Source organism: Rutidosis leptorrhynchoides, chromosome 3 (assembly GCF_046630445.1).
Source record: "Rutidosis leptorrhynchoides isolate AG116_Rl617_1_P2 chromosome 3, CSIRO_AGI_Rlap_v1, whole genome shotgun sequence".
NCBI classification, from domain to species: domain Eukaryota; kingdom Viridiplantae; phylum Streptophyta; class Magnoliopsida; order Asterales; family Asteraceae; genus Rutidosis; species Rutidosis leptorrhynchoides.
This window is the reverse complement of record NC_092335.1, coordinates 133,352,662-133,365,532: the sequence shown is the minus strand read 5'-3', so window position 1 is coordinate 133,365,532 and position 12,871 is coordinate 133,352,662.

Sequence of the window (12,871 nt, the reverse complement as noted above, 5' to 3'; positions counted from 1 at the left end):
CTAGCCTTTTACGTTACGCGACGTGTACCTTTAGTAATAGTTCGATTTATTCATCAATAAATTACTTTGTAAAAATGTATCTTATAAAATTTGAGCGTCGTGGTCATTTGCTTCTATAAATCAGTGACTTGTTGTTTACCAAAATATTTTATTTTAAATTAAGACGTTTTATGACGAGATTAATATATATAGATATATATATATATATATATATATACATTTTTAGAAATATAAATTTTGTATCCAAAATCTTTCATCTAACTATATTAATCATTTAGTTTTTCAAAACTATTTATTTTTCAAAGTTTATTTTCATTTCATTTAGGAAAATAGTTTAGCGCGTAACGTTTTTCTTTTTAAGAATTTAAATGGATACAAGTACTAATCGTTTTTAAATATCAATTGCGTCACTAGGCGGGTGTTACTACCGTATACTTAATTTGAAAACATATATATTTAATGAACACGTTTTAAATACACGTTACAACCAATATTTCAACTTACGTTTATTTATTCAAAGGCAGTTTAGATATACTAGTCCTGTTATATGAAAAAGTGTTTTCGTACAGTTGAAAACTACATCAATTGATTAATATGGAATTCCATCGACAAACATATGGAACCAAATACTATATTGTAAAGTATTTATACTTAATATTTCGTTAACGTTTTCAAGTTATAACATATATATATATATATATATATATATATATATATATATATATATATATATATATATATATATATATATATATATATATATATATACACACACATATAACCATATCCGTTCCTATAATGGTTCGTAAATTTTTTGAATTTGGTCGAGGTTAAATGAATGTATGGACACAGTTTAAAATTCTTGAGATTCAACTTACAAACTTTGCTTATTGTTTCGGGAATATATAAAGATTAAAGTTTAAATTTGGTCAGAAATTTCCGGGTTATCACAGATACTTGCACAACTTATAATTCAAGCACTTAATGAGTTTAATGTGCAATATAACACATTACATGATTAATGTGTAAGCACACATTAATGTCCAACACATGCACAAGGGAAGAGCAATCTCTAGTTGGGACTTGGTGACCATCCTAAATGTATCTAAGTGTGTTTTAGGATTACAAGTCATTTCTACTTTAACCTTGAGAGCATTGTTCTTCATTTAGCCTTAATTAATTACTAAGTCATTTCTAAAAGTAATTATTGTTCTAGTGATATTGGCTTAAGTGTGTCGGTACTTGATGATCATACTAAGGATATCTAGATAAGAATTAAGATCACAAGTTGTTGATTAACACTTATGTGTTATGCCTAATCTTGGTTAATTTGTCATTAAGATGTCATTAGGCGTAATTAATCACAATTAGTGTTTTTATGACCAAAACTCAATTGAGTATGGAGAAGGCATCTATTCTAAACATGTTGAGAAAGGTTTCATGAATTATAGATATCGGGAACTAGTCAAACTTTATTTGGTCAAAAACGGTGACAGAAGAAACTGCGGTCGCACTGCGATTGACCGTGGTGACGACCACCGTGCAACTTGTTTTCACAAAACTGCGTTGCAATTCAGTTTGAGGTTTCACGGTTGACTATGCGGTCGACCATACCTCGATCGTGTGTTTACCTGAACTTTTAATTTCATTCTTAATCCTATGTTTGACTTGGTCGTTTGCAAGATAAAGTATGGATTAGTGACCTTGCATGTTTTATGTTAAGATGTCATTCATCACTTATGCATATGTATGTGTCATCATCAAAACATATTCTTTGGTTAATTACACTTTGGTTAATCATACTTAAGTTTATCGTTTAGTGTATTAACCCACATTCAACCAACAGACTGTATTTACTACGATAAATATTTTTTGAAAAGTAATACTGGTTGAAGTGGCTTGTATATTATTAATAGTTTTAATATATATAAATATATAAACTATGATTTGTTTATAATATTTCGATGTGTAATAATAATAAAAATGAACGGTCTTACACTATCTGACAAATAATAAAGATGGATTGATTAGAGAAACTAGTAAAAGAAGAAAAAGTTGCGAGGACATGTTAGCGCAGTTAGTGGCGATTGCGATCGTACGATGCCATAAGTTTAAGTCATTAAGTTTGTTGATTGTTATTTAGTCTAGGTATCTATACTACAACCGTAAAGGCAGACCTAGCTAGATGACTTCATGCATAATAAAAAGTTAACTATGTCTTAATTTTAAACTCCAACGTAAAAGTGAATAGAGTATATGTAAACATACTCGCGTGTATTCTGATTATTTGTTATTTCTATTTGTATTGTTTTTATATTAAAAATATATCTTTTGATATTTTGATCGATAAACGAAAACCCCATGTTTGCTCGTTTATTAGTTGTAGTTAGTTAATCGTACTTTAGTTTGTTTTATTGAATTGCATCAATAGTGTCTTTGGAACGATACCTGGATTTACATGTATTATACTATTACACGATCGGGCACACTGCTTATAGTTTTTGTTTTAGGCACTATTCGGTATTTTCTTGTTATTTAACTTTTATAACATGATTATAACATATCACCATAGCTTGGCGATGCCAAAGCTTATATGATCTACGTAAATTGCAAGTATATTAGCATGACATAAATGCCTTTTGTCCTTGCTTAAGTACATACAACTCATGATGTTTTCTACTCGTGGCTAAAACCGCTTATGTGTACATGTTTTGAATTAGAAATAACTCATTTAAGAACCAAATGTCCACAAGATTATCATTAGTAAGTTTGCTCACCGAAAGCATGTTTTTGATAAAGCAATGATGAGCAATAGACAGATTCGTACCATAACCTGCAATGAATTAATCAGTACGTATGTAAGAAGTATGAGAATCCAGGATAGAATTTGATAGTGTCATGTGAGTTGTAGCACCAGAGCCCACACACACCAAACATGTGTGTTATTTGTAACATGGAAACCGAAATAAAAACATGTGCCAAATTCACATCCTAGCCGTGACGAGCATAGGATGGTAATTTAGGGCAAGCAGGCGCACAATGCCCATTAGTTTTACAGAGATGACAATGAGGAGTATGACGACCTCGACCAGTTGAGAAAGAATTGCAGTTATTGTGGCGACGTCCTCTTCCATGGTTCTTAATTGAGATGACACGAATAAATTTAGATGAAAGAGACCGAGTAATAAATGCAACCTTGAAAGATCATAAAAATAATAAAATAGAACTACAAGAACTAATAATAAATTAATTAATCGAGATACTTGATATACTTGCAATACTCAATGATTAAAAAGACAAGAAAAGAAACAAAAGTCACTTAAAGTCAGTGGAACAAAATTAAAATAAAAGCACCGATCGTAACCTTAAGGTCGGTGGAACAAAAATAAACGCAATCACCGAACGTTGCTTTAAAATCGATGAACAAAAAGAATACGCAAACACCCTCATGCTGGTTAGGATTTTTATTTTTAGTGATTTTCTGTTTTAACCGAGATCAAACCGAAATCAAATTCAGTTTTCGGTTCGGTTTTGGTTTTGGTTTTGGTTTTGATATTTATATATGGTTTCGGTTTGGTTTTTGGTTTTGATTTTATAAGTTTCAAAACCGAAAAAATCGAACCGAACAAACCGAAAAACTAAAATCGAACCGATGAACACCCCTATGTAACAAGTTGTAAAGAATATATATTTTATTTTGAACTAAATTTGTCTTCCAAACATATAGTTATTTGACTTGTTCTCCAAGTGTATAGTCATGACCAGTATTTGCTACTGATACGTTAACAGTGTTGTAAACACGTACTTAAAATGATAAAGATTTATGAGTAAAGCTAAAACAACTGCTCATTAAATGAGGTAGTTTATAACATTGTTTTTTATGAAGAAGCCAAAAAGATAAAGAAAAAGCGAATGAAAAGGGGGGAAATCATAAAAAGGTCGGTGAAACCGTGAAGTAGTAGAGGGGTGCAAGGCAATTTAGGTGATGTTTGTCTTAAATTTTTCCCACCCCACCTCTTTTCATCCCCATTCACAAAATCCTTTTTTGGGGCTCTAGATGCATCTATGTCTATGTATTCTCATTTTTTTCAATTTATTTAAGATTTATAGATGTAACTAGTGGAGGAGCCCTTGCTCCGCGTCGGAACTCCGTTTCGAATATAATTTGTTGTGTTTGGTTCATAAATTATTTCGTGTTTAATGGTTATGTCGGTTAAACCTATCCCAAGTCGTACGAAAATTTAAAGGTGGTTAAAAATTTAGGTGGATTTGTTGTGGAGTTTTATGGAAAATAAAGAAGTTACGATTTGGCACCTTGAACTTTAACTTTAAATCCCTATGGAGTTTACATTTTTTACCCTAGAAATTTACATTTGACGCCCTAAAATTTATAATGGTTCTCAATGTTTAGTGTTGTGTCATTGTGGGTACAACCTTTTTGCACGACGTATAAACGATTAAAACATGGGGAAGAACTATTCATAAAGTCTCTGCCTTTTAGAGATGTAGAGAATAATATATATATATATATATATATATATATATATATATATATATATATATATATATATAATGAGTTACGTAGTTAATTTATAATAAGAAAAAAGTTAAACAATAATAAAGTAAAAAATTATGTGGTTGATTTAATAATAATAATAATAATAATAATAATAATAATAATAATAATAATAATAATAAATAGTTGTTAGTTAGTAAAAATTATGGTATCGATTTATAATGAATGAGAAGTATAATGGTTAAAGTATAAAATGTGAAAACTATGTGATAAATTTGTAAAAGCTATAAAGTTAATTGTTATAAAGGGCGAGGTTAAATTGTGAAAATATTAAAAGTTTGAGGGGTGTTTGTGAAACTATTGAGAGTTGCTAAATATATATATATATATATATATATATATATATATATATATATATATATATATATATATAATGAGTTACGTAGTTAATTTATAATAAGAAAAAAGTTAAACAATAATAAAGTAAAAAATTACGTGGTTGATTTAATAATAATAATAATAATAATAATAATAATAATAATAATAATAATAATAATAATAATAATAATAATAATAATAATAAATAGTTGTTAGTTAGTAAAAAATATGGTATCGATTTATAATGAATGAGAAGTATAATGGTTAAAGTATAAAATGTGAAAACTATGTGATTTTTTTTTTTTTTTTTTTTTTTTTTTAACGGCAAAAAGATAGTATATATTATTAATATAGGAAACAATATACAAGTTACAGTCAATCAACAAAACGATGAAATATACATATAGGATAATCCAAAAAACGAGAAGCGAGAACCAAAACGAGAGTAAAGAACTTTAGTAGAGATAATTCCACCGAAGCACGTAGGAAAACGCCGTAGTCCGTTCATTATCGTTAAGGGGGGGATTTAACTTGAAACGACAAGCTGGGACGGCCCGAAGCACAGTGTTGGCAATGCAACGACAAAGCACTTCGGACAACCCCAATTTCTCCCCGTCCAAAACGACTACTCCAGGAGTGGGGCAAAAAACCTACAGGTGGAATATCTATTAGCCAATACCAGTCCTCCTAGATGCTATGGCATTTGAATCGCAATCCCGAGGATTAGAGATCCAAAGATCCCAATCAAGCGATGACTTTTTATTTCTATTAGAGATCCATTCAAAAGTCTTCAACTGTATTTCCTTGAAAATAAGATCACAATTAGGTTTAGACTTAGTGAAGGTGCAAACATTTCTATATTTCCAAATCAAATATCCCGTAATCCATTCGACAGCTTGCCACATTTGCCTGCCACCAGGTGAGCAAAACGAAATTCCATGACCAAGGAAAGCATCAGTCATGGTAAGAGAAGGTAGCGGGCCAATATTCCACCAATTGTAAATCTTAATCCAAGTTTCAAAAGCAACATTGCACCGAAAAAGCGAGTGTTCCACCGTCTCGAGATCATTATCACAAAGTGGACATCGAACCGTTCCTAGGTCCATGCCCCGCTTTTCAAGTTCAATCCTAGTTGGAAGATGAAGTTGTCTCGCCCGCCATACAAAGAGCTCTACCTTTAATGGAACGAGGTAGTTTCGTAAGGTGCGAGCAGGAAAGGGTCCAGAATTCAGCGAGGCTTTCGTCAAAAGTTTCGTAAGCGCGTTAACAGAGAACAATCCATTAGGGCTTAAGGTCCATATCCATTCCTCCCTACCTGAGCTACAAGGTACAAAACTAGATAAGCTGTTAGTAATATTGGTGAGGTCCCCTTGCAATCTCCCCGAGATGTCACGAGACCAACACCAATTAAAAGAGATACAGTTATTTTCCCAACGAACCCGTTCCCGAATGGTCGCATTTTGGTTCATGTCAAGGCGAAAAAGTCTATTATATTTATCTTTTAATAAGTAATTATCAAGCCAAGCAACATTCCAAAATTCAGTTTGTGATCCATCAACAATACGTTTTTTAAAAGATTGAGCAAAAGGTACATCTAAATTGTTAAGACTAATGCCGACCTTCACAATAGATGACCAAGTGGACCGGGTGCGATTCGCAGCCGGATTAAAAGCCGTGCTTAACCCACCATCGTCCCCGTAAATGCTTTGAATTAATTTAACCCATAAAGAATTGTTTTCCTTTTTGAATCTCCACCACCATTTTCCTAGTAACGCTTGATTTTTAATCACAAGTGGTCCAATATCAAGCCCCCCAAATTCCCGTGGTAATAAACATGTATCCCATTTTATCCAAGACATTTTCGACACATCACTCGACCCGCCCCAAAAAAAACGACGTCTTAAGCTTTCTAATTTGTTTATGACACATTTAGGAGCTTTAAAAAGTGAAAAAAAGTTAAGGGGTAGACTAGATAATACCGATTTGATGAGAGTAAGTCGCCCGCCGTATGATAGAGATTTAGCCTTCCAGTCCGCTAGTTTTTTTCCGAACTTTTCAAAAACCGATTCCCAGTCTTTTGCATTCTTCATTGATGATCCGATCGGAAGGCCAAGATAGGTAATCGGTAATGTACCTGCCGCGCAGCCAAGCCATTCGGCCATAGCACTTGTTTCTGAACTAGATACCCCGAGCCCGTACACACAACTTTTATGAAAATTTACTTTTAGACCCGAAGTTGCTTCGAAGCACTTAAGTATCTTCATGAGGTTACGCGCGTTCCTCTTGTTCCATTCCCCAAAAAACAAGGTGTCGTCTGCGTATTGTAAGTGGGTTAGATGGATGTTTTCTCGACCAAACCGAAGCCCAGAGAACCAGTTTGAAGTAGCCGCTGTTTTCGTAAGATGATTTAGCCCCTCGGCCGCCATGATGAAAAGGTAAGGAGATAGTGGATCTCCTTGCCGTACCCCTCTTTGAAGTTTGAATTCTTTTGTAGGCGAACCGTTAATCAATATGGAGATAGATGCCGAAGAAAGACATGCTTTGATCCATTTGATCCATCTAGAACCAAATCCCATTAGCTTCATGATCTCGAACAAGAAGTCCCAATTAATACTATCAAAAGCCTTCTCAAAGTCGACTTTAAATAGAAAACCTTTACGTTTGGTAGCTTTCATATCATGTAATGCTTCATTGGCGATTAAGATACCATCAAGAATGTAACGATTTTTGATGTATGCACTTTGTTCGAACCCGATAACCGAAGAGATGACTGCCTGAAGCCTCTTTGTCAGTACTTTGGACAAAATTTTATACAAACACCCAATAAGACTAATCGGACGATAGTCGCCAAAACCTTGTGGATCATTCTTTTTTGGAATTAAAGCAATGAAAGATGAGTTACAACCATTGGATATTACCCCCGAATCCCAAAAACGATTAAAAAATACAAGAATATCTTCTTTAACTACATCCCAAAATTTAACAAAAAAGTTCATATTGAACCCGTCAGGACCCGGTGCCTTATCCCCTCCACATTCGGTAATGGCATTAAAAATTTCAACAAGGGTAAAAGGTGTTTCGAGGTGATTTGCTTCCTCTGAGGTGAGGCGTTTTTCAAGAGGACCCCGAATTTTACACCTTCTTGCATTTGTCTTCCTGAATCTTTCTTGGAAGTGTTTGAAAGCTTCCAATTTAATTGTGTCCGGATCTTCAACCCACAAGCCATTCAAGTTAATTCCACGAATATTGTTTTTGTTTTGTCGCCTTTTTATACACGAATGAAAGTATTTGCTATTTTCATCCCCATCCGTAGCCCACTTAAGTCTAGATTTCTGTTTTAGGATTTCGGCTTTCTGTTTATCTTTTTCAAACCACTTCTTCCTTGTGTCAAGCCAAACCAAAATTTCTGACTCCGTTAAATCACGTGAACCTAGGAGGTTTTCCCACTTAGCTACCTCTTTTTGCAAGTTCTCAATCTCGATGTTGAGAGTGTTGTATTTTGGATTACATTTTTCTTTTAGCACCAGTTTAATCTTTTTGAGTTTGTCCCTAACAATACAATCAGCTCGGGGGTTTGTAGTAGCCAATTTCCAAGCGTCCTTAATTATTTCTTCACATTCCACATCCTCGAACCAATTATTAAAAACACGTGTTGGTCTTGGCCCAAAGTCGTTAGCACACGCTTTTAAAATAATAGGACAATGATCAGAATGTTTTCGATCTAAAGTACATGCAGCGATATCAACCCACCTAGTTATACAAGCTTCCGAGACCAAAAACCGATCAAGTTTGCTATATTTAAGCCCATCATCACTTATTCTGGTGAACTTCAAACCTCCTAACGGAATCTCGATTAGATTAGATTTATCAATAAATTCATTGAACATTTTTGCCCTGCTTTCAACAAAGACACGATTCTTGCATTCCGATTCTCTTCTTACTTCGTTAAAATCACCACAAATAATCCAATCATCAACATCGACCTGCATTGTACTTTCAAGACTTTCCCAAAACTTTTGTTTAAGGTTATCAGTGTGGGGCCCGTAAACATTAATAATAATGGAATCCGAAGTTTTACCCACCCACCGCCCTTTGATAGCTAAAAAGAACTCTTGTTCAACCACTTGAGAAACAATAAATTTTGAAGGATTCCAAATAAGGATAGTACCACCCGAAAAACCCACCGCAGGTTTGTAAACATACTCAAAATTATTATTTCCCCATATAATTTCAATGAGCCCATCATTTAACTTTTTACGTTTAGATTCTTGAATTGCAAAAATGTCAGGATTATGAATACGGATTAGGTCCTTTACCCAATTAATAGTATCTTCCCCAATCTTCCCGAGACCACGTACATTTAATGAAATGATCTTCATCATAAATAATTATAAATAAAGAATGAGAAAACGACTTACAGTGCGGAGATTAACTCTCCGGAGCAGTCTCGACCCAATCTAATCCAATTTCATTCGCGAACTCTTGCAACCCAACACTGCTACTGGAGATCGATGTTTCCTTAGTCACCACTGTTTTCGCACCAGGAATGATCGGAGGTTTTTTTATCCTCTTCTTACCCTTTATCTTTGTACCTTTATCACTTTCATCACCCTGTGTTGGACCTTTAGGATCTTCAACATCCCTAAAATTATTCGACTTTCCTTGATCTAAATCCGTCCCAACAGTACTAGGATTAACCGCAATATTTGATGCATCATTCGGTTGGTTAATTCGATTATACGGAACATATTCAGTGTCGGGTGTGAAGTTTGGGATACTTGGCGGCCCATCATCAATATTAATTGGATTAATTTTGGGCCTGGGATCTGGCTCAGGAACCGGCCCAATATTATCAAAGATTTGCTCAATGACAGGCTGCTGACAGAACAAGTCAGCCCCATCAGCAGTGGGCTTTACTGATCTTTTGGATTGCCCAGTTGTTTTATCCTGCAGGTTGTTGGTCTTAGTCGTTTTACTTTCACCATTCGTTTCGACTTCGTGAACCTTAACATTATCTGATGCATTATTTGCATCTGAGTTGGTATCAGCAAAATTACTATCCGAAACCCAACATTTAGAGTTAAGATCATCTAAGTCGTCTTCTTTTCCTGTACGACGTATGTGACTCGACATCATCTCCTCGAAAAAATCTGGGACCTCTTCATTCTCGGTATTCATCGATTTCTGATCATCAGACTCCGAGATTCCCTCAGTTCCATCATTCTCATCATGATCATATGAGGTGTCAATTTCAAATATCCTGTTCACTTCTTCTGAGACATAGGCAAAAAAAATCGAACTATTTGAAGTTACTCGAACAATATCATGAACTAAATGGACATCTGGTAGTTTCACCAGCACTTTTCCAACTACTAAGTTTTGATTACCATTAAGGGAACAATTGACAAAATCTAATGGTTGTCCCCACCATTCGGCAATAGATTTGAATGTTTTTTCATTCCAAAATTGAACCGGAATTCCCGTAATGTTTAACCACGTTATCCTCCCCTGGGACATATGATTTGCATCCCATTTTCGGATATTTGACATCCACTTATGAATGCAATGGTTCTTTGCATTAATGATAGAATTAGCTTGCTCAATGGATTCGAAAATAATCATGACTTCCATACCGCCAAGGTATTTGACCTCGACATTATGTAAATTTTCCATATCACATAAAAACATTATATGCTCAAGATATTCGAATTTGGAGATAGTACCTATTATAGCTTTCTTGAGAAGATCTACATTAATGTCTTTATCATCTACAGAGACAACTCGAAATTTGCCATTACAGTCCCATCTATTGAACCAACCCATGTTTTGTAGTGTTTGTTTAACGGTTGAAGGTTTCTCCTTATTGGTTACCACATCATTGAAAGATCTTCCATCCAACCTGCCATGATTTTGTTGCGTCAACACATCCTTCTTATTGTTTAATGTTTCAGAAGTGTGTTGTTTCACCGGTTCAGGTTTGTCACTAGTTCCATTCTGGTTTCGATCGTGAGCTTTAAAAGCTCGAAACCAACCGTTGCCAAGGTTAATAGAACAAAGCCTTTTTAACAGGAATTCAATATCTTGTACATCGCTGAATCTTGCAAATCCAAACCTGTTACCATTTTTTAATCTTTTGAACATAGGAATGAAGATGTCAATGAGCTTACCATATCTACTTAAAAAGATGCGAAGTTCCAATTTGTTCCAATGGTCAGGAAAGCCAAAGAACATGATAGATGTTACATTGTCTTTTGCTTGATGATGCGATTTATCTTTGGCTTGATGACTCGAGTTTGCAGAGATATCCACTGACGGTCCATGTTTCAACGGTATATTATTGGGGTTAGTGGCATGGTATGACCCGTTGGAATTCAAATCGTTGGTAGTATTGGATTTGGGAACCCACTGTTGATGAGTGCCAGGTCGATTGTAGTTTCCACCGCCGAATTGACGAACTAGATTTCTTGCTTTTGTAGTCGGCGATGGTGCAGGTTTATTATTTTTATGCCTTCTTTGCACCGTTTTCCAGCCATCTTCACAATCAATATTAGGGTTTGGGATGTGATTCGATGTATTGTTGGTGTGATTGTGATTATTTGTTTGATTATAATGTGGATTAACGCAAGTACGATCGGGAAAGTGGTTTGATTGTGGTTGTCGGAACCCTTTTAGGGTTGCCGGCGCAAATGGTGACGTTGGGATGGGAGGGTAGGTGTTGGAGAGAAAACGGTTCATATTTTCCTAATTAATTTTTTTTTTTTTTTTTTTTTTTGGGTTTTTTTTTTTTTTTTTTTTTTTTTTTTTTTTTTTTTTTTTGATGAACTTTAATTTAAATTAGAAGCATAAATTGAAATCTGCAGTGGATGGAAACAAGGAAGTGGTGGTGGAAAGTTACAAGTGCATCGGTAGATGAATATTGAAATTGAAGAGAATATGAACTAATCTGCGAAATGTGAAATCTGAAGTGAAATCGGACAATCAAAACTGAAGAGAGCATACCTGAAGTGAAATCGGATGAACTAATCTGCAAATCGCATTTAATCAGTGGTTGATTTGAGTAATTTTGATGTACGATTCGGAGATGGCGTTAGGGTTAGAGAGAGAAGGAGACATACGAAGAGATAAATAAATTATCAGCATATGTTCCCTTCAGCTTAAGTTTAGCGTGTGAAAACTATGTGATAAATTTGTAAAAGCTATAAAGTTAATTGTTATAAAGAGCGAGGTTAAATTGTGAAAATATTAAAAGTTTGAGGGGTGTTTGTGAAACTATTGAGAGTTACTATTCGTTTGCCCTCTATCATTTAGATATATAGAGTAATGTGTAACTTACCGGGTTGTCTACTAATTATAGATAGTGAAGTTTCATTGTTTGAGCCTTATATCTCTCGTGAGAATATCTATATTCTATATCTAAACCTCATTATAGTGTGACGATTAACATTAACATTTATCATTAACATTAACATTATGTATAATAATGACAAATTTAATTAGTAATGACTTCGTATTTATGCTCACCTCTGTTACTTTAGAACAGTTACGTGGTAAACTAAGTTAATGAAACTCTACTTTATAATTCAACATTGTTTTTTTTTTGAAAGGCAATTATATTAAATAAGAAGAGTACAAGAAAACAGGAAGACAACATCAAGAGGCATGCATTTGCCAGACTACATCAACAGTATTGAAACAACAGGAGCAAGACTATATATACATTATATTAGACTAAACTCAATAGGAGTATGAATCTGGGAAGTTCAAAGAGATTAGCCGTGGTCATCATATACGGTCGGATTAAGGAGCCACTGATTCCAATCGAAATTGCGTTTTTTTGCTCTATTAGAGATCCAAAGGTAACTCTTTATTTGAATTTCGTTGACCACCGAGGGGCCACACCAATCTCTATTTTCGAAAGCCTTCAAGTTGCGAAACTTCCAAATTATATATCATGTTACCCACTCGATTGCTTGCCAT